The sequence below is a fragment of the Chinchilla lanigera genome, unplaced genomic scaffold, assembly GCF_000276665.1.
Source record: "Chinchilla lanigera isolate Chin_1 unplaced genomic scaffold, ChiLan1.0 scaffold00038, whole genome shotgun sequence".
NCBI lineage: Eukaryota > Metazoa > Chordata > Mammalia > Rodentia > Chinchillidae > Chinchilla > Chinchilla lanigera.
In genome coordinates, this window is record NW_004955439.1 from 6,823,415 (window position 1) to 6,831,489 (window position 8,075).

Sequence of the window (8,075 nt, forward strand, 5' to 3'; positions counted from 1 at the left end):
AAAATACACATATTTCCAAACAGAAAACCAAAATTTACTTTCCTTACTAAAATAACTACCAAAGGACACCATTAAAGGAAGGAGAAAATCCAATTCATGGGATGCAATAAGCAGTGATCAGCAATTTTTTGTCAAAATCACTAAGCATTGACTATGAAATAAAATGAGAGGCTACACTGGAAGGAACTTTTTAAAAGCTAGAACTAAAATACTACACAATAATAATATGAAATATGGCCATATGGCACTTGAATTCAGGCATTCTAAGGCCATATATTTATTGTTCAGGAAGATGAAAGAGCTGTCCATTAAAAAGGCAAAAGATTTACACAATCTGAAGAAAAACCAGAATATTAAGAACTGTTAATTAAAGACAGCCTCTGTTAAATTCTATAAATTCAGAGGGATGTCCTTAAAAGGACTCACTGCTCACCACAATTCCTCCTAACATAACTTCTCTATTCTTGAGTTTTTACTGAACATAAGCTGCTAATTGATGGGTCAATCAAGTAGCATTTGAAGTTCTCATGAGTGTCATATTCTGTGCTGTAATTCATATTAGAGAAAATCAATCTGTTGAATTTTTATTCAACTGATATATGGCAACATGTCATGTTTTGGGGCCCTATTCTCTTCCTTTTAGAACTTTGTAGCCATTACTGCAATATTTTCTGTCATTAAAAATTGCCATGATAAAGTACAAGGAGAACTTCATTCTCTCCCCTTTTTAATTTAATTACTTTTTTGCCTTGATGCTTAAATAACTCTTCCTTTACCTCTGAATCTCATATCATTTTTGATATTGAATATTTCACATAAAATTTTCCTATATTAAAGTGTGATTTTTTCCAACAATATTTTTTCTTTTGCTTCAGGAAAATTTTCTTGTATTAGGTCTATGAATATATTTCTATTTCCTGTCTCCATATTTCAGATATCAATTATACTTATGCTGGATTATGTTTTTCTTTTGTCAATTTTGTTAGTTTCTCTAATTATTTTAATTTTCTTTCATTTTTATTTACATAATGATTTCCCCCAATTTATTACTGGCCCTAAAATCTTTATATGAAATCCCTGGAGCCAGATATATTTTGGAATTTAAAATCATGTCATAGTTTAGAAATAGGGTATATTCCATATGCTGCATAATATTCCCAGGGGAGTCTGGGAAAAGTCTTAGTGTGTTTTCAATGAAAACTGTGAATATGAACATTCAAGTAAGTCGAACACACAAAGAGTATAAATAACCTCACATCTGTTCAAGACACATTACCAAAAGAAAAAAATTCTGTTTTTAATAGTTATTATAATTATTTATCTTTGGAGTTTCTGGCTAGTGAGAATTTGTACTCAGTTATGCATGTTGTGCTCCTTACTGTTTATAAATGTTTTAATTGGTCCTGTAAAGATGTTTCTGTGAGCCTTGATTTGTTACCTTAGACCTGCAATGTCTTGTCTTACCTCATTCTCTTTTTTACTATTTGTTCATTCTCTCTCTCCCCTTCCTTGTTCCCTCTCTCCTTCCCACATTCCCTCTTTCTTGTTAACAGTTTTATTGAGACATAATCCATATACCATTAAAATTAACTCATTTATGTGTACCATTCAATAGCTTTTACTATATTTAGAGTTGTGCAACCATTATCACAGTCAATTTTAGGTTTCTATCATTCTAAAATGAAAGGCCTTATCCATTAGCAGTCACTCCCCATTCCCCCTCCAACTGCTCCCACTCTATGCAAACAATAGTCTATTTTTTGTCTGTACAGATTAGAATATTCTGGACAGAGCATATCAATGGAATTGTATAGTATGTAGTCTTTTGAGACTGGCTTCTTTCATTTAACATGCTTTCATGATTCATCCATGTTATAGCAAATATCAACATTTTCTTCATTCCATTCTTTTTGTCTATCAATATTCTATTGTATGTATATGCCACCTTTTATTTTTCCATTAATTAGTTGATGATCATTGAATGGTTTCCAGTTTGGGGTGGAGACAATCTTATTATGAATATATATTCAAGTACACATTTTTATGTGGACCATGGTTTCAGCCTGGATATTTCATGTTTTATATACCTTATTATAGTTTGAAAGAACAGCAACCAGGACAGAGTACTATACAAGAGAAGAAGAAAGGTTAGAGATGGTTGGGGATGACTGTTAGACTTCCTAACCCCACTCGATCTTCCAGGATTAGATTGACTGCACTGTACCGAGATTTACTCCAACTGACTGGGTGAGGAAGGGAATCTACAGCACATTTCCCTGAGGAGTTGTACCCATATTTTGAATCCTTCCCCTGATCAAGTGTCAAGCTTGGATTCTTCCAGTGGAGAAAAGTTCATTCTCTGGATTTCTTCCCTTTCCCATTCATACCTTCCCAGCAGAAGAGTGAGACAATAACAACAGCTTTTCCCTTACTTCCTAGAAACAAGTGTTTCAGCTGAATTTCTCATGGTTTTTCTGACTCCCTTGTGTGGCTTCAAAGGAACAGAGTGAGGGGAAGCCAAGCCTACTGCTGCTCCTCACTGTGTTCTAAGAGCCTCGGTTCCTTCTCTTGGGTATCAGTTTTTACAATTAACTGAATCACATTTGTCTTTTATCTTGTCTGTTGGTCGAGGGGTGTGCACGTGTTTGTGTGTGTGTGTGTGTGTATGCACGTGTGTGTGCAGCAATACCAATAAATGCTCTGAAGTGGAGTGCTCCCATTATTCTCTCTTTAACACATGCTAATTCGATTAATATTTCCACAACTATTTCTCCTTTATGGGTACACCATTAACCTCTACCCAGGATGTGAAATCTATCTCCTTTTTTATTTTGAGCAGCAACTCAAATGTTTGGCTAATTATCTTTATTTGAAAACTTCCTCCCTTTGACTTCTGTGACATATCCATCTCTTTATTTTCATCTCAGCCCTCTCTGCCTAATTTCAAAGTGCATGGCTTAGGATCTGGTCATGGATCTTCTTCTTTTTGCTCTATATTCTTTTTCTTTGAATATCATACCGTTTTGTGGCTTCAAACACCATCTATTTGTGAATGAAACCCAAAATCAAAACTCTAGCATAGATTTTGCTCCTGGATTTCAGTCTGATGCATTCACCTGTCCACTTTACCATTAGAGATACAATAAGCAGTTAGATTTTAACATATCAGAACCAAATTCTTTCTCACCTTACAAGCCTGGCCTTCTCCCAATTTTTCTCATTTCACATAATACATCATCATCTACACAAATGCCTAAGCTAAAAACATTAAAAACTTCTGAGCCGTCTTGGAATTTTCTCTAACCTTCATCACACTCCAAACCCTATCTCAAACTAGAGTTTTAGCATTTCAAATTACTGTGTAATCTTTTCCTATAAACATTTCAGAAAATCGGGCTGGGGATTTAGCTCAGCGGCAAAAAGTGCCTGCCTGGCAAGCGCAAGGTCGTGAGTTCGGTTCCTGGTACCAGAGAAAAACCAAAAAAAAAAAAAAAAAATTCAGAAAATCATAGATTATTCTTTGGGGCATTCAATATGTACAATAGAAATTTTTAAATTTATATCATTAGCAAATGTCTTCTTACATATCTACCAGCTATTCTCACCCTAAAATTTCTGTCTCTCTCTTTTCTTCTTCTTCTTCTTCTTCCTCTTCTTCTTCTTCTTCTTCTTCTTCTTCTTCTTCTTCTTCTTCTTCTTCTTCTTCTTCTTCTTCTTCTTCTTCTTCTTCTTCTTTCTTCTTCTTGAGTTTAAATTGTTCTCGCTATTAATTCTCATAAGAAAATCTGCATCCTTTATGCTCTGAGACTGTATGTGGAGACCTGTCAATCATTTCTGCCCTGCTTTTGTTAAAAAATTTCTTGTAAGGGCTGGGGATTTAGCTCAGTGGCAAACGCGCCTGCCTGGCAAGCGTAAGGTTGTGAGTTCGGTTCCCGGTTCTGGAGAAAAACCAGAAAAACCAAAAAAAAAAAAAAAAAAAAATTTCTTGTAGCAGAGGCTGAAGTGTATATGTTGGGGGTGAGTGGTTACAGAGAGATGAAAGATGAAGAAGACTTAAAACTCTGTGTGAAGTTCTAGGCAGCTTCTCAAAAGGCCAGTGTGTGCAGTCAACCAGAATCAACACAGGCAGTAACTTGAGAATGAACTCGTGTGAGCAGCACTGCCCAGGTGTTGCTGAGTTACACACTAGTGGACATACTAAAACAGCACTGCAAAGCCTTTGAAAACTAACCTGATATTTGAACCACTGACTGCAAAAGTAGGCTGGAATGTGTACATTCTGAACCTGAACCTGCCAACTTCCAACAAAAATAGAAGGTCCAAATAAGAAACAGGGTGCCATACATTGTTCTCAAAATATATAGGATGTAATCCAAAACTTTTGTCATACAAAGAACTAGAAAGCACAATTTGAATGAAAAAAATCAACAGATGCCAACATCAAAATGACACAAATGTTAGACAAAGAGTTTCAAAGCATATACCATAAAAACATTCCAACAGACAAAGTCACTTAGGAAAAAAATGAAAAAATTTCTCAGCAAGAAATAGAAGACATAAAAAATAGCCAAATGCAAATTTTAGAACTCAAAATTATACCAACTGGAAGAAAAAACTTATTAGGTAGGATTCTGGTAGGTAGAATAATATCACACCCCCTCACCCGAAAACAGTTGCCATATCCTGATCCCTGGAACCTGTGATATGTAAGGTCACACAGCAAAGGGAAATTAAGGTTCCAGATGAAATCATGGTTGCTTTGAGATTGTTCCCTTAAGATGTAGATTATCCTACATGACCTGATTGTCTAACATTATCACTAGCATCTTTAAAAGTGAAAGGAGTCAGAAAAACTAATCAGAATCAGAGAAGGAGGTGTAATGACAGAGCAGAGATTGGAGTGATAAAATCAGTGGTTAAGAGGATAAGAGAGGACACCAGATAATGAATGTGAGCCTCCCCTACAAGTTGGAAAAGGCAAAGAAATTTATGCCCCTGGCCCCAGAGGATGCAGAAAGGAACATTGTTGTGTGAGCTAAAATCAACATGGTTTTAGTCCAGTGAGATTCATGTTGGAGTTTGGCATAAAACAAATATAATAAACTTGTATTGTCTCAGGCTGCTAAATTTGTGGTAATTTGTTATAGCCATAATAGATACCTAAAACAAATCAAAAGGTACAATGTCCTAATGTATCACCTCTCTTCAAAACAAGTCTATAAGTTCAAAGTAATTTCAATCAAAACCTAAGAAGTTTTTTCACGCAATTTGTCATGCTGATTTTCTAAAGGTATAGATAACTAAGAGATAAGAATAAGCCATGTGAATCTAAAGAAAATAAGTCAATAGACTTTTTCTACAAAGGGTCAAATAATATTTTAGGATTTGATTGCCACATATGGTCTCTGTCACACTTATTTCTTTGACTTCATTATTCAGTTCTTTTAAAAGGTTAAGCATTCTTAGCTCAAGGGCTGTATATAAACAAACTACTGGGTGGATTTGTCCCACAGGCAATAGTTTACTGATTTCAGTATTAGAACAACTTGTATACATTTACAATCATATGGAGGAAAAAAATATACAGAGGAATATTTATAAAGTGGGGTCATTAAAGAATATTTTAAATCAATGAAAACAATAGCCTACCATACATTTAAAGAAGAATTAGTATGAATCCTTGTCAAACTCTTCCAAAACATTAAAGAAGAGGGGGTAATTTCAAACTGATTTTACAAGTTAGTATCACCCTGACACTAAACCCAAACAGGGACATTATAAGGAAAAAAAATTACAGGCAAACATCCTCGATTAACATGGAAGAAAAAATTTTCAACAAAAAGCTAGCAAACAACATTTAACATCACATTAGAAATATTATTCACCAAGATTAAGCAGGGTTTATCCCAGGGATACAAGAATGCTCCAACAATTCAAATAAATAAATAGGACATACCATATTTTAAACATGAAGGACAAAAGTCACATGATCATCTCAGCTGAGGCAGAGGAAGCACTTAACAAAATATAGCATGTATTCTTGTTTTTAAAAATTCTCACAAAAAATAAGTATACAAGGAATGAACCTCAATACAAGACGTCATATATGACAAGCCACAGTGAACCTCACGTTCAATAATGAAAAGTTGAAAGCTTTATCTTTAAGATCAGGGACAAGATAAAGGTATCCATTCTCATCACTTCTAGGCACTAAAACTAGGAATCCTAGGCAGAGCAATTAGGCAAGGAAAAGAAATAAAAGCCACTCAAATAAAAAAGGGTGAAATGAAAGTATCTTTGCTGATGACATAATCTTTTATACGGAAAATCTTAAGCCCATAACAATCTGTTAGAAATGATAAATTCACTATACTATAGTTGCAGTTTGCAAAATCAACATAAAAAACAACATTTTTACACATTAACAATGAATGATCCAAAAGAGAAATTAAGAAAATAAACCCATGTGCAGTGGTATACCAAAAAAAGTCAGAATTATTTTAATCAGGGAGATTTAATTTGTACACTGAAACCTATACAACATAAATGAAAAATTTTAAAGGCAGACACAAGTAGAAAGATATGCCATGTTCACAGTTTAGATTTTATATTGCTAAAATTATAGCCAAAGCAATCTTCTGATTCAATGCAATTCCTTTCAAAACTGCAATGTTATTCTTCATAGAAAGAGAAAAAAAAATCCTAAAATCCATGGCACCAGAAAAGATCCTGAAAGCAATCAAATGCAAAAAGAACAAAGCTGAAGGCATCATATTTTTTCATTTCAAAATATATTATAAAACTACTGTAGTATAAACAGCATTATACTGGTATAAAACAGACACATCGACCAATGGAAGAAAATAATAACCCCAGCTATTACCCCAAGTACAGTATTTACCACTGATTGATTTTTGACAAATGAACCAAGAACACAATGGGAAGAGAACAATTTATTCGACATAGTATACTGGAACCACTAGATATCCATGTAAGAGATATCCAACACACAGACCAAGAGAAAATATTTGCAAACTCCACACCTGATAAAAGGTTATTATGTAAAATATAAAGAAATCAACAACTCAGTAGCAACAAAATAACCTACTTTAAAAATGAACAAAGTATCTATAGTGACATTTCTCAAATGAAGAGATATAGATGAGATATAGATAGCTAATATATAGATGGCTAATGAAGAGGAGATATAGATGGCTAATAGATATATGAAAAATGTTCAGTATCTCTTATCAATAGAGAAATACAAATTAATACCACAATGAGATGTTAGTTCACACCCACTATAATCAATATTATTAAGAGACATATAAAAAATGTCAGTGAGGTTGTGGAGAAAAGTGATCGCTTGTACACACCACTGGTGGGGATACAAATTACTAAACCCTTTATGAAAAACAACATGGAAGTTTCTCTAAAAAATAAAAATAAAATTACCATATAATCCTTGAGTCCCACTTCTGGGTATATATCCAAAGGAATTGAGATCGGTACATTAAAGGAATATTTGTACTTCTATATTCATTTCAGTGTTTTTCTCAATAACCAAGATACCTAAGTGTCCATCAGCCAATAAATGAATAAAGAAAATATATTACGTCTGCACAAGGGAATGTGCACACCCTTTAAAGGAAGGAATTTCTTTCATGTGTGCTTGGATGGAACTGGAAGAGATTTTACTATGTGAAATACAACAGGCAGAGAAAGACAAAATCTGTATGATTGCATTTACACATGGAATTTAAACAATTTCATCTCATAGAAACAGAAAGCCTCCCCAGAGATCATTGGGAGGCAGATGAATAGAAACAGGGAATCAAATCAAAGGGCACAAAGTTTCAATCACACAGGAGGAATAAGTTTTACTCAGGTGTCACTGCACTGTGACTACTTAATAACATCTATTGTGTATTTGCTGAGCATGGTGGTGCACGCCTGTAATCTCAGCACTCAGGAGGCTGAGGCAGGACAATTGCAGTAAGTTTGAGGCCAGCCTGGGCTACATAAGGAGTTCAAGGCTAGCCTGAGCTACATAGTGAGACCTCGTCTTAGAAAAA